At 39.5% G+C, this 26,994-nt stretch overlaps 9 non-coding genes across 9 annotated transcripts; all 9 read right to left on the minus strand.

Annotated features, from left to right (window-relative positions):
- Positions 1 to 4,798: 4,798 nt before the first annotated feature.
- Positions 4,799 to 5,105, minus strand: LOC147703463 (Nuclear RNase P). The gene has a single exon (XR_015298579.1).
- Positions 5,106 to 7,524: 2,419 nt separating this feature from the next.
- Positions 7,525 to 7,831, minus strand: LOC147703464 (Nuclear RNase P). Its single transcript, XR_015298543.1, has one exon.
- A 2,417-nt stretch (positions 7,832 to 10,248) lies between these two features.
- Positions 10,249 to 10,555, minus strand: LOC147703465 (Nuclear RNase P). Its single transcript, XR_015298565.1, has one exon.
- Positions 10,556 to 12,974: 2,419 nt separating this feature from the next.
- Positions 12,975 to 13,281, minus strand: LOC147703466 (Nuclear RNase P). The gene has a single exon (XR_015298566.1).
- A 2,418-nt stretch (positions 13,282 to 15,699) lies between these two features.
- On the minus strand, positions 15,700 to 16,006 carry LOC147703467 (Nuclear RNase P). Its single transcript, XR_015298567.1, has one exon.
- A 2,418-nt stretch (positions 16,007 to 18,424) lies between these two features.
- On the minus strand, positions 18,425 to 18,731 carry LOC147703468 (Nuclear RNase P). The gene has a single exon (XR_015298548.1).
- Positions 18,732 to 21,148: 2,417 nt separating this feature from the next.
- Positions 21,149 to 21,455, minus strand: LOC147703469 (Nuclear RNase P). Its single transcript, XR_015298571.1, has one exon.
- Positions 21,456 to 23,870: 2,415 nt separating this feature from the next.
- On the minus strand, positions 23,871 to 24,177 carry LOC147703470 (Nuclear RNase P). The gene has a single exon (XR_015298564.1).
- Positions 24,178 to 26,583: 2,406 nt separating this feature from the next.
- On the minus strand, positions 26,584 to 26,889 carry LOC147703471 (Nuclear RNase P). Its single transcript, XR_015298595.1, has one exon.
- Positions 26,890 to 26,994: the final 105 nt, after the last annotated feature.

The raw sequence follows: 26,994 nt of genomic DNA on the forward strand, positions 1-26,994 counted from the left end.
CACATCCCTACTTCATATGTATGAAGAATCTAGAGTGAAGGGAATGCTGCCGCCGGATCAACGGATGGCAACTATCGTAGCCATACCGAAACCAGGTAAAACCCCCATTGAATTCTCGTCGTATAGACCTATTTCCCTGCTGAACCCAGAGGCCAAAATTATCGCTAAGGTGTTGGCGAACAGGCTCCTGCCGTGTTTACCTCAATTAATTCACCCAGACCAATCCGGCTTCATGCCACATCGAAGTACCGCCTTAAACCTCCGCAGGGTGCATGGGGTAGTGGCGCGAATCCCGCTACTACGGGAACCGGCCGCGATCCTTTCGCTAGACGCCAAGATGGCATTCAACATGGTGGAGTGGAACTATCTTTTTGCAGTGCTCGCACGTATGGGTTTTGGCCCGGTGTTTATCTCCTGGATACGCATGCTGTACAGAGACCCCATAGCCAAAGTGGTGGCTAACGGCCACATTTCCAGAACCATATCTCTAGGCCGTGGCACGCGACAAGGGTGCCCGCTTTCACCCCTCCTTTTCGCTTTGGTTTTGGAACCGTTGGCGGTTACGATTCGCACCACGCAGCTCCTGAAAGGGATTCAATGGACCCCGCAATGGGAGGATAGAGTGTCCCTTTACGCGGACGACATGCTGATATACCTTACAGAACTGGAAGATAGCCTCCCTAACCTCCTGGCTCTCTGTACTGCACATGGGCGAGTCTCGGGCTACACCATTAACTGGGCGAAGTCAATAATTTTTGAGCTACGGGGACCACTTCCGCCACTCCCGGACTCCTGTCCACTAGAGCTAGCGTACACTTCTTTTAAGTATCTGGGGATTCATATCACCCGAGACGAGGCAGAGTTCGCACGACTTAACTTGCAGCCTCCCTTGATCCGCCTCCGTAGTGATGTACAACATTGGAAAGAACTTCCCTTAACACTACTGGGAAGGGCAGCGCTCTTTAAAATGATGGCTCTGCCGCGCTTCCTATACGTTCTTGACAACACTCCACATTTGGTACCGGATAGCTTCCTCCAGAAAATAACGGCACAGATCTCAGGCCTGCTCTGGGGCAACCAACCAGCCCGGATCTCACACATAAAATTGAATAGGGGGTGGTACGACGGTGGCATTGCGCTGCCCAACATACAGCTGTACTACTGGGCGGCCCAGCTTAAAATCCTTAATCAATGGATACACGCCCCGCAAGAGGACCTAGCGTTTAAAGCAGACAGGGCACAACTGGGTACGAACAGTTTGTTGGCCCCACTGTACCACCGCGGTGTAGCGGCAAAACTCACTGGGCCCACGAAACACACTGTTCGTCTATGGTACAAGGCACAGGCAAAGTTGAAATGGGATGGGACCGTCACAAAACTTACACCTCTATGGGACGCAAAAGCATTGGGCCACCTGCGGGGCTTCAAGGGCTTCACGCAGTGGGACAACATCGGAATCTCAACCGTGGGGCACCTGTGGACGAGGGAAGGAGTAATTCCTTTTGCGACTCTACAGGAGCAATATGATTTGGGGGACACAGAGCTTTACAGGTACATACAGGTCAGACACGCACTACAGGCGGTGATTCCGCCAGACACATCCCCACCAGAATCCTCCCCTCTAGAAGACCGCCCACTCACTGACTACTTACAGGAAGGGGCGACATCGATGACATACCGTAAATTGATTAATAATATGCCTGACCCACTGGGGAAGCTAAAAGACAAATGGATGCTGGAGGTGGGTGATCTAGACGAAACCGAGTGGAACGCAGCCATGGCGTCCCCACGTGAAGCAGGCATATCTTCCAAATTCCGCCTGGTGCAGTTAAAGATTCTGCATAGGATTTACTACACTCGCACGACATTACACAAACTGCACAGGGCTGATCATCCTTATTGTCTCAGAGGTTGCGGGGCAGAAGGCTCGTTTATACACACGATCTGGGAATGTCCACTGATTGTTAGTTATTGGCAACGAGTTTTGCGCACCATAGCCCAAACACTACCCACCTCACTTACTCTAGACCCGCGGATGTGCCTGCTGAATGTCTGGGGGCCGACCGACCTCACCTTTTATGCAAGAACGTGGACTACAGTGGGGTTGGTGACGGCAAAACGGGATATAGTACAGAAGTGGGGGTCGGCTGATCTCCCCACACTGGCTAAGTGGATCCGCAACATGGACATGCTCATGCTGACTGAAAGGGCGGTGTATAAACTGAGGGATAATCCGCGTAAATGGAACGGGGTCTGGCAGCCTTGGAACTCCTATAGGGGGGACATATGTGAACCACTAGATGAGGACGATCTTGAGGGATCTGAGAGCGAAGAAGACCACTGATTGGGTATGAGGATGATTGTTGGGCGATATACACGGGAGCGGGATGGACTTGCGTTAGGAGGTTGGTATGGGGGGGGTGGAATGGGGCGGGGGGCATAGAAACGTCTGATTGGTCCCTCTATAGATAGACTGTAATGCGAGATACTGTAGACACTACCTCACTTACATGCCGAGTTATGTGTGCACTTTTACTGGTTTAAGTTTGCTAATTGCAAAACACTAGAAAAAACATAAAATGCAAACTGTAATTTTTACGATACATGTATATTCCTTTTCATCAAGTCACCCGGCTCACCGGGTTCACAACGTAACTGCGGGGTGATGTCACACTATCTCCCGTTTCCCATTTATTTTGTATTCTGAAGAGACCCTACGAATGTATATGGATATGCGACTGATGATGTCAAAGATACTATTTCTGTTTTGCAACAAAAATAAAAAATAAATTAAAAAAAAGGTACTTAGATCATTTCTTTAAATTTGTTAGCAGTTGTGAAAATGCTTACCGTCATGTCTCTGATTTTCTGTTTACTCTAAGCAAATTACCAGCTATATTTTTGAATTGATGAAAACCATGGGGACGGCAGCCAGGCTAAATCTTGGTGTTTCTTTACAGGGTAATGTTATGTCCTTGGTACATTGTGATCGGCTCGGCATGCCCTTGGTTCTTTAGGGGGTCATGACCGCAGTGCTTTTATAGACTAGAGCGGGAGTGGGGCATCAGTGCAGCAATGTCTTCTGCTCAGGCTAAATCACGGAAGACTCAGAAGTTGACAAGTAGGCAGATGGCCATTTAACTGCCTTCCACAGCACTGTAAACTGTCAGAAGAATTCCACATGCGTGAGCATTGACCTTTCAATTAAAGTACACTTCAGCTCTGTCCTAGACGCCTTAAAAATAGGTTCATTCAAAGATCTATTTAGCCTCCCATTACTTCTTCTTCTCTAATTACGGTGCCTTTCCATCTCCACCTGACAAATTAAGACTCAGTAGAAATGCTGCCCTGGTTCAGAGATTCTATTCTCAATTAATCGCACATCGTTAGACTCAGGAGAATCACCACTTGCTGTCATTTGTTTTTATTTCATTCCAGCTCCAATTAATGCAACTAAAGATTTAACTTTGCTTATGTTTATATTCAACATTCCTAATGCCACCAAATCTCCATTAGTTAAAGCTTTTCCTGTCCCTCTTTGCCTATATTTTTTGACCTGCTTGTAAAATTCCTCCTTTATCTGCTATTCACGGAGAACTTCTTAATTCTCTTTTGGACTATTATTCGTCACTGTCCACATGGACGTTTGCCATTTTTCTGCATTGGTCTCTTCTGCCATTGGGCTTTGGATACTGCTCTGAGGTGAATATCTATTCCTTTGAGATTTGCATTACAAATGCTGTAAAACATGATAATACAGACATTATAAATCCTTTCTCACTTAGGACTTCTACTTGCCTCAGAAAAACCTTCCAACTCTTTGATATTGGAAGCCTGGTATTGCTGCATCCTAGCTCCATATTCCAAACTGTATAGATTGTGAACCTGATACCCTCCATATCCAGTTGCATTGTGCCACTGATGCTCTCACAGCTTACCTTTCTTCAGACCTGGTTGTTGGTCCATGACTTTTCGGTCTCCAGGATACTTTGATAATTGGCTGGATATATACTTATGTACAGTTCTGAGTTTTTAAAGAAGTTAGTGGCTGACCGGCTATACCAAATCTTATGAAAAAAATAAAGGGGAGCTCATCTTGAAGTTGGAAAATATACTACACATTTTAAGTCTCATGCCTAATAGAGATGGAAACTGTTGTCTGAATAGTCCCTGATGTCAAGAATTTAGAAGTGAATGCCAGGAAATATGTTTGAAATACTAAAGACAATTGAAACAGAATCTAGCATTTTTTGTAGGAAGGGAAAAATAGATGTTTTCAACTTACAAAATTCAGTTTATAGTGCGTTATTGCACATGGTCAGTAAGCAAACATGTCACAAAAGGGAGGGCGATTGTCTGAATTGTTGCCAAATGTTCAGTTTTGTGAAAACGTTCCTTTTATTTTGGATGCAACTCAGAAAAAAAGGTTGAAAGAAAGACTTTATAATGATTGACACAGTACTTTTCAGGCACACTAAACATATGTTCTGTAGAATTTTGATTCATCTCTGCATTGACAGTGTTTGAAATTGGCGTATATGCTGTGTATTACAGGATGGATAAAAAATTGATGTCCAGTGCATTGATGAAGTGAGTGAAAAATTGTCTATATTTGGTGAAGAATACATCCTGGAAAATGCTAATAAAGCATGCTGTTGAGATAATTATGATATGTGATCTATTCAGTGTTTCTGTTTGATTGCAACAAAGTAGTACTTGAAGGAAAGCACGGTTAGTCATTTTTTCTTAGCACTTAGAGTATAGTGTGTGATGCATATTCAATTTAGGAAAAAATATGAGCAGATGTAGAGTAGTCTGAATTGGGTAATGAGACATTGTCTCATCTCAACCATAGCACTCAGCCAAGCCAACCACAAGCCACTTCCAATGCCAGGAGTACAGCATCAGCTGATCTGAGAATCAGAAACGTGCCCCAGCACAACCTCTTTTACAGCAGCTGCCAGCCACAGGTTTCTGGTTGCTTGTTCTCCTTGCTCAGGAGATCCCTGCTAGGAAGGTGACTAGTTTTTGTCTCAGACCTTTCCTGAGGTGAGGGAGTAACATATGCACTCAGCCAGTGACCTCTATGTTGAGCTTCCTCTGCTTTAATGCTCAAACTCATCAATGCAGTATATATATGTTAGTTTTCAAGTTACTCACACTCATAGGGTGAGCATGATGGGAATTTGATTCATCTCGTTTGCAGCACTACAGTCACTGTAGCCTTAAAAACATGATGTAAAATTGCACAAAAAGCAACACTTTGATTGAAAAGTTTAGTCTATCTCACACAAGGATCAATGCTCATTTGCATAATGCATCATTCACATTCAGCCTCATTTACATGCCAATCTGAAGAGTGATGCACATTTAATGCTAATGGATAGGCAGTGATTAGTAGTCTAGCTTCAGGAAATAGCTCTTAGGATAAATTCTTGATGATTTTTGGCACTTATTAAAAGAAGAGCAAGATCACAGGAGCTTCAATTGAAGTATGTCTACTATTTGATAGTATATTAAAAAGGTACTTAGATCATTTCTTTAAATTTGTTAGCAGTTGTGAAAATGCTTACCGTCATGTCTCTGATTTTCTGTTTACTCTAAGCAAATTACCAGCTATATTTTTGAATTGATGAAAACCATGGGGAAGGCAGCCAGGCTAAATCTTGGTGTTTCTTTACAGGGTAAAGTTATGTCATTGGTACATTGTGATCTGCACTGCGTGCCCTTGCATTCTTCAGGGGGTCATGACCGCAGTGCTTTTGTAGACAAGAGCGGGAGTGGGGCATCAGTGCAGCAATGTCTCCTGCTCAGGCTAAATCACGGAAGACTCAGAAGTTGACAAGTAGGCAGATGTCTATTTAACTGCCCTCCACAGCACTGTAAACTGTCAGAAGAATTCCACATGCATGAGCATTGACCTTTCAATTAAAGTACACTTCAGCTCTGTCCTAGACGCCTCAAAAATAGGTTCATTCAAAGATCTATTTAGCTTCCCATTACTTCTTCTTCTCTAATTACAGTGCCTTTCCATCTCCACCTGACAAATTAAGAGTCAGTAGAAATGCTGCCCTGGTTCAGAGATTCTATTCTCAATTAATCGCACATCGTTAGACTCAGGAGAATCACCACTTGCTGTCATTTGTATTTATTTCATTCCAGCTCCAATTAATGCAACTAAAGATTTAACTTTGCTTATGTTTATATTTAACATTCCTAATGCCACCAAATCTCCATTAGTTAAAGCTTTTCCTGTCCCTCTTTGCCTATATTTTTTGACCTGCTTGTAAAATTCCTCCTTTATCTGCTATTCACGGAGAACTTCCTAATTCTCTTTTGGACTATTATTCGTCACTGTCCACCTGGACGTTTGCCATTTTTCTGCATTGGTCTCTTCTGCCATTGGGCTTTGGATTCTGCTCTGAGGTGAATATCTATTCCTTTGAGATTTGCATTACAAATGCTGTAAAACATGATAGTACAGACATTATAAATCCTTTCTCACTTAGGACTTCTACTTGCCTCAGAAAAACCTTCCAACTCTTTGATATTGGAAGCCTGGTATTGCTGCATCCTAGCTCCATATTCCAAACTGTATAGATTGTGAACCTGATACCCTCCATATCCAGTTGCATTGTGCCACTGATGCTCTCACAGCTTACCTTTCTTCAGACCTGGTTGTTGGTCCATGACTTTTCGGTCTCCAGGATACTTTGATAATTGGCTGGATATGTACTTATGTACAGTTCTGAGTTTTTAAAGAAGTTAGTGGCTGACCGGCTATACCAAATCTTATGAAAGAAATAAAGGGGAGCTCATCTTGAAGTTGGAAAATATACTACACATTTTAAGTCTCATGCCTAATAGAGATGGAAACTGTTGTCTGAATAGTCCCTGATGTCAAGAATTTAGAAGTGAATGCCAGGAAATATGTTTGAAATACTAAAGACAATTGAAACAGAATTTAGCATTTTTTGTAGGAAGGGAAAAATAGATGTTTTCAACTTACAAAATTCAGTTTATAGTGCGTTATTGCACATGGTCAGTAAGCAAACATGCAACAAAAAGGGAGGGCGATTGTCTGAATTGTTGCCAAATGTTCAGTTTTGTGAAAACGTTCCTTTTATTTTGGATGCAACTCAGAAAAAAAGGTTGAAAGAAAGACTTTATAATGATTGACACAGTACTTTTCAGGCACACTAAACATATGTTCTGTAGAATTTTGATTCATCTCTGCATTGACAGTGTTTGAAATTGGCGTATATGCTGTGTATTACAGGATGGATAAAAAATTGATGTCCAGTGCATTGATGAAGTGAGTGAAAAATTGTCTATATTTGGTGAAGAATACATCCTGGAAAATGCTAATAAAGCATGCTGTTGAGATAATTATGATATGTGATCTATTCAGTGTTTCTGTTTGATTGCAACAAAGTAGTACTTTGAAGGAAAGCACGGTTAGTCATTTTTTCTTAGCACTTAGAGTATAGTGTGTGATGCATATTCAATTTAGGAAAAAATATGAGCAGATGAAGAGTAGTCTGAATTGGGTAATGAGACATTGTCTCATCTCAACCATAGCACTCAGCCAAGCCAACCACAAGCCACTTCCAATGCCAGGAGTACAGCATCAGCTGATCTGGGAATCAGAAACGTGCCCCACCACAACCTCTTTTACAGCAGCTGCCAGCCACAGGTTTCTGGTTGCTTGTTCTCCTTGCTCAGGAGATCCCTGCTAGGAAGGTGACTAGTTTTTGTCTCAGACCTTTCCAAAGGTGAGGGAGTAACATATGCACTCAGCCAGTGACCTCTATGTTGAGCTTCCTCTGCTTTAATGCTCAAACTCATCAATGCAGTATATATATGTTAGTTTTCAAGTTACTCACACTCATAGGGTGAGCATGATGGGAATTTGATTCATCCCGTTTGCAGCACTACAGTCACTGTAGCCTTTAAAACATGATGTAAAATTGCACAAAAAGCAACACTTTGATTGAAAAGTTTAGTCTATCTCACACAAGGATCAATGCTCATTTGCATAATGCATCATTCACATTCAGCCTCATTTACATGCCAATCTGAAGAGTGATGCACATTTAATGCTAATGGATAGGCAGTGATTAGTAGTCTAGCTTCAGGAAATAGCTCTTAAGATAAATTCTTGATGATTTTTGGCACTTATTAAAAGAAGAGCAAGATCACAGGAGCTTCAATTGAAGTATGTCTACTATTTGATAGTATATTAAAAAGGTACTTAGATCATTTCTTTAAATTTGTTAGCAGTTGTGAAAATGCTTACCGTCATGTCTCTGATTTTCTGTTTACTCTAAGCAAATTACCAGCTATATTTTTGAATTGATGAAAACCATGGGGAAGGCAGCCAGGCTAAATCTTGGTGTTTCTTTACAGGGTAAAGTTATGTCATTGGTACATTGTGATCTGCACTGCGTGCCCTTGCATTCTTCAGGGGGTCATGACCGCAGTGCTTTTGTAGACAAGAGCGGGAGTGGGGCATCAGTGCAGCAATGTCTCCTGCTCAGGCTAAATCACGGAAGACTCAGAAGTTGACAAGTAGGCAGATGTCTATTTAACTGCCCTCCACAGCACTGTAAACTGTCAGAAGAATTCTACATGCATGAGCATTGACCTTTCAATTAAAGTACACTTCAGCTCTGTCCTAGACGCCTCAAAAATAGGATCATTCAAAGATCTATTTAGCTTCCCATTACTTCTTCTTCTCTAATTACGGTGCCTTTCCATCTCCACCTGACAAATTAAGAGTCAGTAGAAATGCTGCCCTGGTTCAGAGATTCTATTCTCAATTAATCGCACATCGTTAGACTCAGGAGAATCACCACTTGCTGTCATTTGTTTTTATTTCATTCCAGCTCCAATTAATGCAACTAAATATTTAACTTTGCTTATGTTTATATTTAACATTCCTAGTGCCACCAAATCTCCATTAGTTAAAGCTTTTCCTGTCCCTCGTTGCCTATATTTTTTGACCTGCTTGTAAAATTCCTCCTTTATCTGCTATTCACGGAGAACTTCCTAATTCTCTTTTGGACTATTATTCGTCACTGTCCACCTGGACGTTTGCCATTTTTCTGCATTGGTCTCTTCTGCCATTGGGCATTGGATACTGCTCTGAGGTGAATATCTATTCCTTTGAGATTTGCATTACAAATGCTGTAAAACATGATAATACAGACATTATAAATCCTTTCTCACTTAGACTTCTACTTGCCTCAGAAAAACCTTCCAACTCTTTGATATTTGAAGCCTGTTATTGCTGCATCCTAGCTCCATATTCCAAACTGTATAGATTGTGAACCTGATACCCTCCATATCCAGTTGCATTGTGCCACTGATGCTCTCACAGCTTATCTTTCTTCAGACCTGGTTGTTGGTCCATGACTTTTCGGTCTCCAGGATACTTTGATAATTGGCTGGATATGTACTTATGTACAGTTCTGAGTTTTTAAAGAAGTTAGTGGCTGACCGGCTATATCAAATCTTATGAAAGAAATAATGGGGAGCTCATCTTGAAGTTGGAAAAAATACTACACATTTTAAGTCTCATGCCTAATAGAGATGGAAACTGTTGTCTGAATAGTCCCTGATGTCAAGAATTTAGAAGTGAATGCCAGGAAATATGTTTGAAATACTAAAGACAATTGAAACAGAATTTAGCATTTTTTGTAGGAAGGGAAAAATAGATGTTTTCAACTTACAAAATTCAGTTTATAGTGCGTTATTGCACATGGTCAGTAAGCAAACATGTCACAAAAAGGAGGGCGATTGTCTGAATTGTTGCCAAATGTTCAGTTTTGTGAAAACGTTCCTTTTATTTTGGATGCAACTCAGAAAAAAAGGTTGAAAGAAAGACTTTATAATGATTGACACAGTACTTTTCAGGCACACTAAACATATGTTCTGTAGAATTTTGATTCATCTCTGCATTGACAGTGTTTGAAATTGGCGTATATGCTGTGTATTACAGGATGGATAAAAAATTGATGTCCAGTGCATTGATGAAGTGAGTGAAAAATTGTCTATATTTGGTGAAGAATACATCCTGGAAAATGCTAATAAAGCATGCTGTTGAGATAATTATGATATGTGATCTATTCAGTGTTTCTGTTTGATTGCAACAAAGTAGTACTTTGAAGGAAAGCACGGTTAGTCATTTTTTCTTAGCACTTAGAGTATAGTGTGTGATGCATATTCAATTTAGGAAAAAATATGAGCAGATGAAGAGTAGTCTGAATTGGGTAATGAGACATTGTCTCATCTCAACCATAGCACTCAGCCAAGCCAACCACAAGCCACTTCCAATGCCAGGAGTACAGCATCAGCTGATCTGGGAATCAGAAACGTGCCCCAGCACAACCTCTTTTACAGCAGCTGCCAGCCACAGGTTTCTGGTTGCTTGTTCTCCTTGCTCAGGAGATCCCTGCTAGGAAGGTGACTAGTTTTTGTCTCAGACCTTTCCTAAGGTGAGGGAGTAACATATGCACTCAGCCAGTGACCTCTATGTTGAGCTTCCTCTGCTTTAATGCTCAAACTCATCAATGCAGTATATATATGTTAGTTTTCAAGTTACTCACACTCATAGGGTGAGCATGATGGGAATTTGATTCATCTCGTTTGCAGCACTACAGTCACTGTAGCCTTAAAAACATGATGTAAAATTGCACAAAGAGCAACACTGTGATTGAAAAGTTTAGTCTATCTCACACAAGGATCAATGCTCATTTGCATAATGCATCATTCACATTCAGCCTCATTTACATGCCAATCTGAAGAGTGATGCACATTTAATGCTAATGGATAGGCAGTGATTAGTAGTCTAGCTTCAGGAAATAGCTCTTAAGATAAATTCTTGATGATTTTTGGCACTTATTAAAAGAAGAGCAAGATCACAGGAGCTTCAATTGAAGTATGTCTACTATTTGATAGTATATTAAAAAGGTACTTAGATCATTTCTTTAAATTTGTTAGCAGTTGTGAAAATGCTTACCGTCATGTCTCTGATTTTCTGTTTACTCTAAGCAAATTACCAGCTATATTTTTGAATTGATGAAAACCATGGGGAAGGCAGCCAGGCTAAATCTTGGTGTTTCTTTACAGGGTAAAGTTATGTCATTGGTACATTGTGATCTGCACTGCGTGCCCTTGCATTCTTCAGGGGGTCATGACCGCAGTGCTTTTGTAGACAAGAGCGGGAGTGGGGCATCAGTGCAGCAATGTCTCCTGCTCAGGCTAAATCACGGAAGACTCAGAAGTTGACAAGTAGGCAGATGTCTATTTAACTGCCCTCCACAGCACTGTAAACTGTCAGAAGAATTCCACATGCATGAGCATTGACCTTTCAATTAAAGTACACTTCAGCTCTGTCCTAGACGCCTCAAAAATAGGTTCATTCAAAGATCTATTTAGCTTCCCATTACTTCTTCTTCTCTAATTACGGTGCCTTTCCATCTCCACCTGACAAATTAAGAGTCAGTAGAAATGCTGCCCTGGTTCAGAGATTCTATTCTCAATTAATCGCACATCGTTAGACTCAGGAGAATCACCACTTGCTGTCATTTGTTTTTATTTCATTCCAGCTCCAATTAATGCAACTAAAGATTCAACTTTGCATATGTTTATATTCAACATTCCGAGTGCCACCAAATCTCCATTAGTTAGAGCTTTGCCTGCCCCTCCATGACTATATTTTTTTGACCTGCTTGTAAAATTCCTCCTTTAGCTGCTATTCACGGAGAACTTCTTAATTCTCTTTTGGACTATTATTCGTCACTGTCCACCTGGACGTTTGCCATTTTTCTGCATTGGTCTCTTCTGCCATTGGGCTTTGGATACTGCTCTGAGGTGAATATCTATTCCTTTGAGATTTGCATTACAAATGCTGTAAAACATGATAATACAGACATTATAAATCCTTTCTCACTTAGGACTTCTACTTGCCTCAGAAAAACCTTCCAACTCTTTGATATTGGAAGCCTGGTATTGCTGCATCCTAGCTCCATATTCCAAACTGTATAGATTGTGAACCTGATACCCTCCATATCCAGTTGCATTGTGCCACTGATGCTCTCACAGCTTACCTTTCTTCAGACCTGGTTGTTGGTCCATGACTTTTCGGTCTCCAGGATACTTTGATAATTGGCTGGATATGTACTTATGTACAGTTCTGAGTTTTTAAAGAAGTTAGTGGCTGACCGGCTATACCAAATCTTATGAAAGAAATAAAGGGGAGCTCATCTTGAAGTTGGAAAAAATACTACACATTTTAAGTCTCATGCCTAATAGAGATGGAAACTGTTGTCTGAATAGTCCCTGATGTCAAGAATTTAGAAGTGAATGCCAGGAAATATGTTTGAAATACTAAAGACAATTGAAACAGAATCTAGCATTTTTTGTAGGAAGGGAAAAATAGATGTTTTCAACTTACAAAATTCAGTTTATAGTGCGTTATTGCACATGGTCAGTAAGCAAACATGTCACAAAAGGGAGGGCGATTGTCTGAATTGTTGCCAAATGTTCAGTTTTGTGAAAACGTTCCTTTTATTTTGGATGCAACTCAGAAAAAAAGGTTGAAAGAAAGACTTTATAATGATTGACACAGTACTTTTCAGGCACACTAAACATATGTTCTGTAGAATTTTGATTCATCTCTGCATTGACAGTGTTTGAAATTGGCGTATATGCTGTGTATTACAGGATGGATAAAAAATTGATGTCCAGTGCATTGATGAAGTGAGTGAAAAATTGTCTATATTTGGTGAAGAATACATCCTGGAAAATGCTAATAAAGCATGCTGTTGAGATAATTATGATATGTGATCTATTCAGTGTTTCTGTTTGATTGCAACAAAGTAGTACTTTGAAGGAAAGCACGGTTAGTCATTTTTTCTTAGCACTTAGAGTATAGTGTGTGATGCATATTCAATTTAGGAAAAAATATGAGCAGATGAAGAGTAGTCTGAATTGGGTAATGAGACATTGTCTCATCTCAACCATAGCACTCAGCCAAGCCAACCACAAGCCACTTCCAATGCCAGGAGTACAGCATCAGCTGATCTGGGAATCAGAAACGTGCCCCAGCACAACCTCTTTTACAGCAGCTGCCAGCCACAGGTTTCTGGTTGCTTGTTCTCCTTGCTCAGGAGATCCCTGCTAGGAAGGTGACTAGTTTTTGTCTCAGACCTTTCCTAAGGTGAGGGAGTAACATATGCACTCAGCCAGTGACCTCTATGTTGAGCTTCCTCTGCTTTAATGCTCAAACTCATCAATGCAGTATATATATGTTAGTTTTCAAGTTACTCACACTCATAGGGTGAGCATGATGGGAATTTGATTCATCTCGTTTGCAGCACTACAGTCACTGTAGCCTTAAAAACATGATGTAAAATTGCACAAAAAGCAACACTTTGATTGAAAAGTTTAGTCTATCTCACACAAGGATCAATGCTCATTTGCATAATGCATCATTCACATTCAGCCTCATTTACATGCCAATCTGAAGAGTGATGCACATTTAATGCTAATGGATAGGCAGTGATTAGTAGTCTAGCTTCAGGAAATAGCTCTTAAGATAAATTCTTGATGATTTTTGGCACTTATTAAAAGAAGAGCAAGATCACAGGAGCTTCAATTGAAGTATGTCTACTATTTGATAGTATATTAAAAAGGTACTTAGATCATTTCTTTAAATTTGTTAGCAGTTGTGAAAATGCTTACCGTCATGTCTCTGATTTTCTGTTTACTCTAAGCAAATTACCAGCTATATTTTTGAATTGATGAAAACCATGGGGAAGGCAGCCAGGCTAAATCTTGGTGTTTCTTTACAGGGTAAAGTTATGTCATTGGTACATTGTGATCTGCACTGCGTGCCCTTGCATTCTTCAGGGGATCATGACCGCAGTGCTTTTGTAGACAAGAGCGGGAGTGGGGCATCAGTGCAGCAATGTCTCCTGCTCAGGCTAAATCACGGAAGACTCAGAAGTTGACAAGTAGGCAGATGTCTATTTAACTGCCCTCCACAGCACTGTAAACTGTCAGAAGAATTCCACATGCATGAGCATTGACCTTTCAATTAAAGTACACTTCAGCTCTGTCCTAGACGCCTCAAAAATAGGTTCATTCAAAGATCTATTTAGCTTCCCATTACTTCTTCTTCTCTAATTACGGTGCCTTTCCATCTCCACCTGACAAATTAAGAGTCAGTAGAAATGCTGCCCTGGTTCAGAGATTCTATTCTCAATTAATCGCACATCGTTAGACTCAGGAGAATCACCACTTGCTGTCATTTGTTTTTATTTCATTCCAGCTCCAATTAATGCAACTAAAGATTTAACTTTGCTTATGTTTATATTTAACATTCCTAATGCCACCAAATCTCCATTAGTTAAAGCTTTTCCTGTCCCTCTTTGCCTATATTTTTTGACCTGCTTGTAAAATTCCTCCTTTATCTGCTATTCACGGAGAACTTCCTAATTCTCTTTTGGACTATTATTCGTCACTGTCCACCTGGACGTTTGCCATTTTTCTGCATTGGTCTCTTCTGCCATTGGGCTTTGGATACTGCTCTGAGGTGAATATCTATTCCTTTGAGATTTGCATTACAAATGCTGTAAAACATGATAGTACAGACATTATAAATCCTTTCTCACTTAGGACTTCTACTTGCCTCAGAAAAACCTTCCAACTCTTTGATATTGGAAGCCTGTTATTGCTGCATCCTAGCTCCATATTCCAAACTGTATAGATTGTGAACCTGATACCCTCCATATCCAGTTGCATTGTGCCACTGATGCTCTCACAGCTTACCTTTCTTCAGACCTGGTTGTTGGTCCATGACTTTTCGGTCTCCAGGATACTTTGATAATTGGCTGGATATGTACTTATGTACAGTTCTGAGTTTTTAAAGAAGTTAGTGGCTGACCGGCTATACCAAATCTTATGAAAGAAATAAAGGGGAGCTCATCTTGAAGTTGGAAAATATACTACACATTTTAAGTCTCATGCCTAATAGAGATGGAAACTGTTGTCTGAATAGTCCCTGATGTCAAGAATTTAGAAGTGAATGCCAGGAAATATGTTTGAAATACTAAAGACAATTGAAACAGAATTTAGCATTTTTTGTAGGAAGGGAAAAATAGATGTTTTCAACTTACAAAATTCAGTTTATAGTGCGTTATTGCACATGGTCAGTAAGCAAACATGTCACAAAAGGGAGGGCGATTGTCTGAATTGTTGCCAAATGTTCAGTTTTGTGAAAACGTTCCTTTTATTTTGGATGCATCTCAGAAAAAAAGGTTGAAAGAAAGACTTTATAATGATTGACACAGTACTTTTCAGGCACACTAAACATATGTTCTGTAGAATTTTGATTCATCTCTGCATTGACAGTGTTTGAAATTGGCGTATATGCTGTGTATTACAGGATGGATAAAAAATTGATGTCCAGTGCATTGATGAAGTGAGTGAAAAATTGTCTATATTTGGTGAAGAATACATCCTGGAAAATGCTAATAAAGCATGCTGTTGAGATAATTATGATATGTGATCTATTCAGTGTTTCTGTTTGATTGCAACAAAGTAGTACTTTGAAGGAAAGCACGGTTAGTCATTTTTTCTTAGCACTTAGAGTATAGTGTGTGATGCATATTCAATTTAGGAAAAAATATGAGCAGATGAAGAGTAGTCTGAATTGGGTAATGAGACATTGTCTCATCTCAACCATAGCACTCAGCCAAGCCAACCACAAGCCACTTCCAATGCCAGGAGTACAGCATCAGCTGATCTGGGAATCAGAAACGTGCCCCAGCACAACCTCTTTTACAGCAGCTGCCAGCCACAGGTTTCTGGTTGCTTGTTCTCCTTGCTCAGGAGATCCCTGCTAGGAAGGTGACTAGTTTTTGTCTCAGACCTTTCCTAAGGTGAGGGAGTAACATATGCACTCAGCCAGTGACCTCTATGTTGAGCTTCCTCTGCTTTAATGCTCAAACTCATCAATGCAGTATATATATGTTAGTTTTCAAGTTACTCACACTCATAGGGTGAGCATGATGGGAATTTGATTCATCTCGTTTGCAGCACTACAGTCACTGTAGCCTTAAAAACATGATGTAAAATTGCACAAAAAGCAACACTTTGATTGAAAAGTTTAGTCTATCTCACACAAGGATCAATGCTCATTTGCATAATGCATCATTCACATTCAGCCTCATTTACATGCCAATCTGAAGAGTGATGCACATTTAATGCTAATGGATAGGCAGTGATTAGTAGTCTAGCTTCAGGAAATAGCTCTTAAGATAAATTCTTGATGATTTTTGGCACTTATTAAAAGAAGAGCAAGATCACAGGAGCTTCAATTGAAGTATGTCTACTATTTGATAGTATATTAAAAAGGTACTTAGATCATTTCTTTAAATTTGTTAGCAGTTGTGAAAATGCTTACCGTCATGTCTCTGATTTTCTGTTTACTCTAAGCAAATTACCAGCTATATTTTTGAATTGATGAAAACCATGGGGAAGGCAGCCAGGCTAAATCTTGGTGTTTCTTTACAGGGTAAAGTTATGTCATTGGTACATTGTGATCTGCACTGCGTGCCCTTGCATTCTTCAGGGGATCATGACCGCAGTGCTTTTGTAGACAAGAGCGGGAGTGGGGCATCAGTGCAGCAATGTCTCCTGCTCAGGCTAAATCACGGAAGACTCAGAAGTTGACAAGTAGGCAGATGTCTATTTAACTGCCCTCCACAGCACTGTAAACTGTCAGAAGAATTCCACATGCATGAGCATTGACCTTTCAATTAAAGTACACTTCAGCTCTGTCCTAGACGCCTCAAAAATAGGTTCATTCAAAGATCTATTTAGCTTCCCATTACTTCTTCTTCTCTAATTACGGTGCCTTTCCATCTCCACCTGACAAATTAAGAGTCAGTAGAAATGCTGCCCTGGTTCAGAGATTCTATTCTCAATTAATCGCACATCGTTAGACTCAGGAGAATCACCACTTGCTGTCATTTGTTTTTATTTCATTCCAGCTCCAATTAATGCAACTAAAGATTTAACTTTGCTTATGTTTATATTTAACATTCCTAATGCCACCAAATCTCCATTAGTTAAAGCTTTTCCTGTCCCTCTTTGCCTATATTTTTTGACCTGCTTGTAAAATTCCTCCTTTATCTGCTATTCACGGAGAACTTCCTAATTCTCTTTTGGACTATTATTCGTCACTGTCCACCTGGACGTTTGCCATTTTTCTGCATTGGTCTCTTCTGCCATTGGGCTTTGGATACTGCTCTGAGGTGAATATCTATTCCTTTGAGATTTGCATTACAAATGCTGTAAAACATGATAGTACAGACATTATAAATCCTTTCTCACTTAGGACTTCTACTTGCCTCAGAAAAACCTTCCAACTCTTTGATATTGGAAGCCTGTTATTGCTGCATCCTAGCTCCATATTCCAAACTGTATAGATTGTGAACCTGATACCCTCCATATCCAGTTGCATTGTGCCACTGATGCTCTCACAGCTTACCTTTCTTCAGACCTGGTTGTTGGTCCATGACTTTTCGGTCTCCAGGATACTTTGATAATTGGCTGGATATGTACTTATGTACAGTTCTGAGTTTTTAAAGAAGTTAGTGGCTGACCGGCTATACCAAATCTTATGAAAGAAATAAAGGGGAGCTCATCTTGAAGTTGGAAAATATACTACACATTTTAAGTCTCATGCCTAATAGAGATGGAAACTGTTGTCTGAATAGTCCCTGATGTCAAGAATTTAGAAGTGAATGCCAGGAAATATGTTTGAAATACTAAAGACAATTGAAACAGAATTTAGCATTTTTTGTAGGAAGGGAAAAATAGATGTTTTCAACTTACAAAATTCAGTTTATAGTGCGTTATTGCACATGGTCAGTAAGCAAACATGTCACAAAAGGGAGGGCGATTGTCTGAATTGTTGCCAAATGTTCAGTTTTGTGAAAACGTTCCTTTTATTTTGGATGCATCTCAGAAAAAAAGGTTGAAAGAAAGACTTTATAATGATTGACACAGTACTTTTCAGGCACACTAAACATATGTTCTGTAGAATTTTGATTCATCTCTGCATTGACAGTGTTTGAAATTGGCGTATATGCTGTGTATTACAGGATGGATAAAAAATTGATGTCCAGTGCATTGATGAAGTGAGTGAAAAATTGTCTATATTTGGTGAAGAATACATCCTGGAAAATGCTAATAAAGCATGCTGTTGAGATAATTATGATATGTGATCTATTCAGTGTTTCTGTTTGATTGCAACAAAGTAGTACTTTGAAGGAAAGCACGGTTAGTCATTTTTTCTTAGCACTTAGAGTATAGTGTGTGATGCATATTCAATTTAGGAAAAAATATGAGCAGATGAAGAGTAGTCTGAATTGGGTAATGAGACATTGTCTCATCTCAACCATAGCACTCAGCCAAGCCAACCACAAGCCACTTCCAATGCCAGGAGTACAGCATCAGCTGATCTGGGAATCAGAAACGTGCCCCAGCACAACCTCTTTTACAGCAGCTGCCAGCCACAGGTTTCTGGTTGCTTGTTCTCCTTGCTCAGGAGATCCCTGCTAGGAAGGTGACTAGTTTTTGTCTCAGACCTTTCCAAAGGTGAGGGAGTAACATATGCACTCAGCCAGTGACCTCTATGTTGAGCTTCCTCTGCTTTAATGCTCAAACTCATCAATGCAGTATATATATGTTAGTTTTCAAGTTACTCACACTCATAGGGTGAGCATGATGGGAATTTGATTCATCTCGTTTGCAGCACTACAGTCACTGTAGCCTTAAAAACATGATGTAAAATTGCACAAAAAGCAACACTTTGATTGAAAAGTTTAGTCTATCTCACACAAGGATCAATGCTCATTTGCATAATGCATCATTCACATTCAGCCTCATTTACATGCCAATCTGAAGAGTGATGCACATTTAATGCTAATGGATAGGCAGTGATTAGTAGTCTAGCTTCAGGAAATAGCTCTTAAGATAAATTCTTGATGATTTTTGGCACTTATTAAAAGAAGAGCAAGATCACAGGAGCTTCAATTGAAGTATGTCTACTATTTGATAGTATATTAAAAAGGTACTTAGATCATTTCTTTAAATTTGTTAGCAGTTGTGAAAATGCTTACCGTCATGTCTCTGATTTTCTGTTTACTCTAAGCAAATTACCAGCTATATTTTTGAATTGATGAAAACAATGGGGAAGGCAGCCAGGCTAAATCTTGGTGTTTCTTTACAGGGTAAAGTTATGTCATTGGTACATTGTGATCTGCACTGCGTGCCCTTGCATTCTTCAGGGGGTCATGACCGCAGTGCTTTTGTAGACAAGAGCGGGAGTGGGGCATCAGTGCAGCAATGTCTCCTGCTCAGGCTAAATCACGGAAGACTCAGAAGTTGACAAGTAGGCAGATGTCTATTTAACTGCCCTCCACAGCACTGTAAACTGTCAGAAGAATTCTACATGCATGAGCATTGACCTTTCAATTAAAGTACACTTCAGCTCTGTCCTAGACGCCTCAAAAATAGGTTCATTCAAAGATCTATTTAGCTTCCCATTACTTCTTCTTCTCTAATTACGGTGCCTTTCCATCTCCACCTGACAAATTAAGAGTCAGTAGAAATGCTGCCCTGGTTCAGAGATTCTATTCTCAATTAATCGCACATCGTTAGACTCAGGAGAATCACCACTTGCTGTCATTTGATTTTATTTCATTCCAGCTCCAATTAATGCAACTAAATATTTAACTTTGCTTATGTTTATATTTAACATTCCTAATGCCACCAAATCTCCATTAGTTAAAGCTTTTCCTGTCCCTCTTTGCCTATATTTTTTGACCTGCTTGTAAAATTCCTCCTTTATCTGCTATTCACGGAGAACTTCCTAATTCTCTTTTGGACTATTATTCGTCACTGTCCACATGGACGTTTGCCATTTTTCTGCATTGGTCTCTTCTGCCATTGGGCTTTGGATACTGCTCTGAGGTGAATATCTCTTCCTTTGAGATTTGCATTACAAATGCTGTAAAACATGATAATACAGACATTATAAATCCTTTCTCACTTAGACTTCTACTTGCCTCAGAAAAACCTTCCAACTCTTTGATATTTGAAGCCTGTTATTGCTGCATCCTAGCTCCATATTCCAAACTGTATAGATTGTGAATCTGATACCCTCCATATCCAGTTGCATTGTGCCACTGATGCTCTCACAGCTTATCTTTCTTCAGACCTGGTTGTTGGTCCATGACTTTTCAGTCTCCAGGATACTTTGATAATTGGCTGGATATGTACTTATGTACAGTTCTGAGTTTTTAAAGAAGTTAGTGGCTGACCGGCTATATCAAATCTTATGAAAGAAATAATGGGGAGCTCATCTTGAAGTTGGAAAAAATACTACACATTTTAAGTCTCATGCCTAATAGAGATGGAAACTGTTGTCTGAATAGTCCCTGATGTCAAGAATTTAGAAGTGAATGGCAGGAAATATGTTTGAAATACTAAAGACAATAGAAACAGAATTTAGCATTTTTTGTAGGAAGGGAAAAATAGATGTTTTCAACTTACAAAATTCAGTTTATAGTGCGTTATTGCACATGGTCAGTAAGCAAACATGTCACAAAAAGGAGGGCGATTGTCTGAATTGTTGCCAAATGTTCAGTTTTGTGAAAACGTTCCTTTTATTTTGGATGCAACTCAGAAAAAAAGGTTGAAAGAAAGACTTTATAATGATTGACACAGTACTTTTCAGGCACACTAAACATATGTTCTGTAGAATTTTGATTCATCTCTGCATTGACAGTGTTTGAAATTGGCGTATATGCTGTGTATTACAGGATGGATAAAAAATTGATGTCCAGTGCATTGATGAAGTGAGTGAAAAATTGTCTATATTTGGTGAAGAATACATCCTGGAAAATGCTAATAAAGCATACTGTTGAGATAATTATGATATGTGATCTATTCAGTGTTTCTGTTTGATGACAACAAAGTAGTACTTTGAAGAAAAGCACGGTTAGTCATTTTTTCTTAGCACTTAGAGTATAGTGTGTGATGCATATTCAATTTAGGAAAAAATATGAGCAGATGAAGAGTAGTCTGAATTGGGTAATGAGACATTGTCTCATCTCAACCATAGCACTCAGCCAAGCCAACCACAAGCCACTTCCAATGCCAGGAGTACAGCATCAGCTGATCTGGGAATCAGAAACGTGCCCAAGCACAACCTCTTTTACAGCAGCTGCCAGCCACAGGTTTCTGGTTGCTTGTTCTCCTTGCTCAGGAGATCCCTGCTAGGAAGGTGACTAGTTTTTGTCTCAGACCTTTCCTAAGGTGAGGGAGTAACATATGCACTCAGCCAGTGACCTCTATGTTGAGCTTCCTCTGCTTTAATGCTCAAACTCATCAATGCAGTATATATATGTTAGTTTTCAAGTTACTCACACTCATAGGGTGAGCATGATGGGAATTTGATTCATCTCGTTTGCAGCACTACAGTCACTGTAGCCTTAAAAACATGATGTAAAATTGCACAAAAAGCAACACTTTGATTGAAAAGTTTAGTCTATCTCACACAAGGATCAATGCTCATTTGCATAATGCATCATTCACATTCAGCCTCATTTACATGCCAATCTGAAGAGTGATGCACATTTAATGCTAATGGATAGGCAGTGATTAGTAGTCTAGCTTCAGGAAATAGCTCTTAAGATAAATTCTTGATGATTTTTGGCACTTATTAAAAGAAGAGCAAGATCACAGGAGCTTCAATTGAAGTATGTCTACTATTTGATAGTATATTAAAAAGGTACTTAGATCATTTCTTTAAATTTGTTAGCAGTTGTGAAAATGCTTATCGTCATGTCTCTGATTTTCTGTTTACTCTAAGCAAATTACCAGCTATATTTTTGAATTGATGAAAACCATGGGGAAGGCAGCCAGGCTAAATCTTGGTGTTTCTTTACAGGGTAAAGTTATGTCATTGGTACATTGTGATCTGCACTGCGTGCCCTTGCATTCTTCAGGGGGTCATGACCGCAGTGCTTTTGTAGACAAGAGCGGGAGTGGGGCATCAGTGCAGCAATGTCTCCTGCTCAGGCTAAATCACGGAAGATTCAGAAGTTGACAAGTAGGCAGATGTCTATTTAACTGCCCTCCACAGCACTGTAAACTGACAGAAGAATTCCACATGCATGAGCATTGACCTTTCAATTAAAGTACACTTCAGCTCTGTCTTAGACGCCTTAAAAATAGGTTCATTCAAAGATCTATTTAGCTTCCCATTACTTCTTCTTCTCTAATTACGGTGCCTTTCCATCTCCACCCGACAAATTAAGACTCAGTAGAAATGCTGCCCTGGTTCAGAGATTCTATTCTCAATTAATCACACATCGTTAGACTCAGGAGAATCACCACTTGCTGTCATTTGTTTTTATTTCATTCCAGCTCCAATTAATGCAACTAAAGATTTAACTTTGCTTATGTTTATATTTAACATTCCCAATGCCACCAAATCTCCATTAGTTAAAGCTTTTCCTGTCCCTCTTTGCCTATATTTTTTGACCTGCTTGTAAAATTCCTCCTTTATCTGCTATTCACGGAGAACTTCCTAATTCTCTTTTGGACTATTATTCGTCACTGTCCACCTGGACGTTTGCCATTTTTCTGCATTGGTCTCTTCTGCCATTGGGCTTTGGATACTGCTCTGAGGTGAATATCTATTCCTTTGAGATTTGCATTACAAATGCTGTAAAACATGATAATACAGACATTATAAATCCTTTCTCACTTAGGACTTCTACTTGCCTCAGAAAAACCTTCCAACTCTTTGATATTGGAAGCCTGGTATTGCTGCATCCTAGCTCCATATTCCAAACTGTATAGATTGTGAACCTGATACCCTCCATATCCAGTTGCATTGTGCCACTGATGCTCTCACAGCTTACCTTTCTTCAGACCTGGTTGTTGGTCCATGACTTTTCGGTCTCCAGGATACTTTGATAATTGGCTGGATATGTACTTATGTACATTTCTGAGTTTTTAAAGAAGTTAGTGGCTGACCGGCTATACCAAATCTTATGAAAGAAATAAAGGGGAGCTCATCTTGAAGTTGGAAAATATACTACACATTTTAAGTCTCATGCCTAATAGAGATGGAAACTGTTGTCTGAATAGTCCCTGATGTCAAGAATTTAGAAGTGAATGCCAGGAAATATGTTTGAAATACTAAAGACAATTGAAACAGAATTTAGCATTTTTTGTAGGAAGGGAAAAATAGATGTTTTCAACTTACAAAATTCAGTTTATAGTGCGTTATTGCACATGGTCAGTAAGCAAACATGTCACAAAAGGGAGGGCGATTGTCTGAATTGTTGCCAAATGTTCAGTTTTGTGAAAACGTTCCTTTTATTTTGGATGCAACTCAGAAAAAAAGGTTGAAAGAAAGACTTTATAATGATTGACACAGTACTTTTCAGGCACACTAAACATATGTTCTGTAGAATTTTGATTCATCTCTGCATTGACAGTGTTTGAAATTGGCGTATATGCTGTGTATTACAGGATGGATAAAAAATTGATGTCCAGTGCATTGATGAAGTGAGTGAAAAATTGTCTATATTTGAAGAATACATCCTGGAAAATGCTAATAAAGCATGCTGTTGAGATAATTATGATATGTGATCTATTCAGTGTTTCTGTTTGATTGCAACAAAGTAGTTCTTTGAAGGAAAGCACGGTTAGTCATTTTTTCTTAGCACTTAGAGTATAGTGTGTGATGCATATTCAATTTAGGAAAAAATATGAGCAGATGAAGAGTAGTCTGAATTGGGTAATGAGACATTGTCTCATCTCAACCATAGCACTCAGCCATGCCAACCACAAGCCACTTCCAATGCCAGGAGTACAGCATCAGCTGATCTGGGAATCAGAAACGTGCCCCAGCACGACCTCTTTTGCAGCAGCTGCCAGCCACAGGTTTCTGGTTGCTTGTTCTCCTTGCTCAGGAGATCCCTGCTAGGAAGGTGACTAGTTTTTGTCTCAGACCTTTCCTAAGGTGAGGGAGTAACATATGCACTCAGCCAGTGACCTCTATGTTGAGCTTCCTCTGCTCTAATGCTCAAACTCATCAATGCAGTATATATATGTTAGTTTTCACGTTACTCACACTCATAGGGTGAGCATGATGGGAATTTGCAGCACTACTGTCACTGTAGCCATAAAAACATGATGCAAAATAGCACAAAAAAGCAACACTTTGATTGAAAATGTTAGTCTCTCTCACACAAGGATCAATGCTCATTTACATATTGCATCATTCACATTCAGCCTCATTTACATGCAAATCTGAAGAGTGGTTCACATTTAATGCTAATGGATAGGCAGAGATTAGTAGTCTAGCTTCAGGAAATATCTCTCAAGATGAATTCTTGATGATATTTGGCACTTATTAAAAGAAGAGCCAGATCACAGTAACTTCAATTGAAGTATGTCTACTATTTGATAGTATATTAAAAAGGTACTTAGATGATTTCTTTAAATTTGTTAGCAGTTGTGAAACTGCTTACCATCATTTCTCTGATTTTCTGTTTACTCTAAGCAAATTACCAGCTATATTTTTGAATTGATGAAAACCATGGGGACGGCAGCCAGGCTAAATCTTGGTGTTTCTTTACAGGGTAATGTTATGTCCTTGGTACATTGTGATCTGCTCGGCATGCCCTTGGTTCTTTAGGGGGTCATGACCGCAGTGCTTTTATAGACTAGAGCGGGAGTGGGGCATCAGTGCAGCAATGTCTTCTGCTCAGGCTAAATCACGGAAGACTCAGAAGTTGACAAGTAGGCAGATGGCCATTTAACTACCCTCCACAGCACTGTAAACTGTCAGAAGAATTCCACATGCATGAGCATTGACTTTTCAATTAAAGTACACTTCAGCTCTGTCCTAGACGCCTTAAAAATAGGTTCATTCAAAGATCTGTTTAGCTTCCCATTCCTTCTTCTTCTCTAATTATGGTGCCTTTCCATCTCCACCCGACAAATTAAGACTCAGTAGAAATGCTGCCCTGGTATAGAGATTCTATTCCGAATTAATCGCACATCGTCAGACTCAGGAGAATCACCACCTGCTGTCATTCATTTTTATTTCATTCCAGCTGCAATTAATGCAACTAAAGATTTAACTTTGCTTATGTTTATATTCAACATTCCTAATGCCACCAAATCTCCATTAGTTAGAGCTTTTCCTGCCCCTCCATGACTATATTTTTTTGACCTGCTTGTAAAATTCCTCCTTTAGCTGCTATTCACGGAGAACTTCTTAAATCTCTTTTGGACTATTATTTGTCACTGTCCTCCTGGACGTTTGCCAGTTTTCTGCATTGGTCTCTTCTTCCGTTGTGCTTTGGATACTGCCCTGAGGTGAATATCTATTCCTTTGAGATTTGCATTACAAATGCTGTAAAACATGAAAATACAGACATTCTAAATCCTTTCTCATTTAGGACTTCTACTTGCCTCATAAAATCTTCCAACTCTTTGATATTTGAAGGCTGTTATTGCTGCATCCTAGCTCCATATTCCAAACGGTATATATTGTAAACCTGATACCCTCCATATCCAGTTGCATTGTGCCATTGATGCTCTCACTGCTTACCTTTCTTCAGACGTGGTTGTTGGTCCATGACTTGACAGTCTCCAGGATACTTTGATAATTGGCTGGATATGTACTTATGTACAGTTCTGAGTTTTTAAAGAAGTTAGTGGCTGACTGGCTATACCAAATGTTATGAAATAAATAATGGGGAGCTCATCTTGAAATTTGGAAAAAATACTACACATGTTAAGTCTCATGCCTAATAGAGGTGGAAACTGTTGTCTGAATAGTCCCTGATGTCAAGAATTTAGAAGTGAATTCCAGGAAATTTGTTTGAAATACTAATAGACAATTGAAACAGAATTTAGCATTTTTTGTAGAAAGGGAAAAATAGATGTTTTAAACTTACAGAATTCAGTTTATAGTGCGTTATTGCACATGGTCAATAAGCAAACATGTCCTAAAATGGAGGGCAATTGTCTGAATTGTTGCCAAATGTTCAGTTTTGTGAAAAAGTTCCTTTTATTTTGGATGCAACTCAGAAAAAAAGGTTGAAAGAAAGACTTTATTATGATTGACACAGTACATTTCAGGCACACTAAACATATGTTCTGTAGTATTTTGATTCATCTCTGCATTGACAGTGTTTGAAATTGACGTATATGCTGTGTATTACAGGATGGATACACAATCAATGTCCAGTGCATTGATGAAGTGAGTGGAAAATTGTCTGAATTTTGGTGAAGAATATATCCTGGAAAAAGCTACGAAAGCATGCTGTTGAGATCATTATGATATGAGATCTATTCAGTGTTTCTGTTTGATGACAACAAAGTAGTACTGGAAGAGAAGCACTTTTAGTCATTTTTTCTTAGCACTTACAGTATAGTGTGTGATGCATATTCAATTTAGGAAAAAATATGAGCAGATGAAGAGTAGTCTGAATTGGGTAATAGTACATTGTCTCATCTCAACCATTGCACTCAGCCAAGCCAACCACAAGCCACTTTCAATACCAGGAGAACAGCATCAGCTGACTGGGAATCAGAAACTTGGCCCAGCACAACCTCTTTTGCAGCAGCTGCCAGCCACGGGTTTCTGGTTGCTTGTTCTCCTTGCTCAGGAGATCCCTGCTAGGAAGGGGACTAGCTCTTGTCTCAGACCTTTCCAAAGGTGAGGGAGTAACAAATGCACTCAGCCAGTGACCTCTATGTTGAGCTTCCTCTGCTCTAATGCTGAAACTCATCAATGCAGTATATATATGTTAGTTTTCAAGTTACTCACACTCATAGGGTGAGCATGATGGGAATTTGATTCATCTCGTTTGCAGCACT

The sequence above is a fragment of the Lissotriton vulgaris genome, chromosome 7, assembly GCF_964263255.1.
Source record: "Lissotriton vulgaris chromosome 7, aLisVul1.2, whole genome shotgun sequence".
In the NCBI taxonomy this organism is placed as follows: domain Eukaryota; kingdom Metazoa; phylum Chordata; class Amphibia; order Caudata; family Salamandridae; genus Lissotriton; species Lissotriton vulgaris.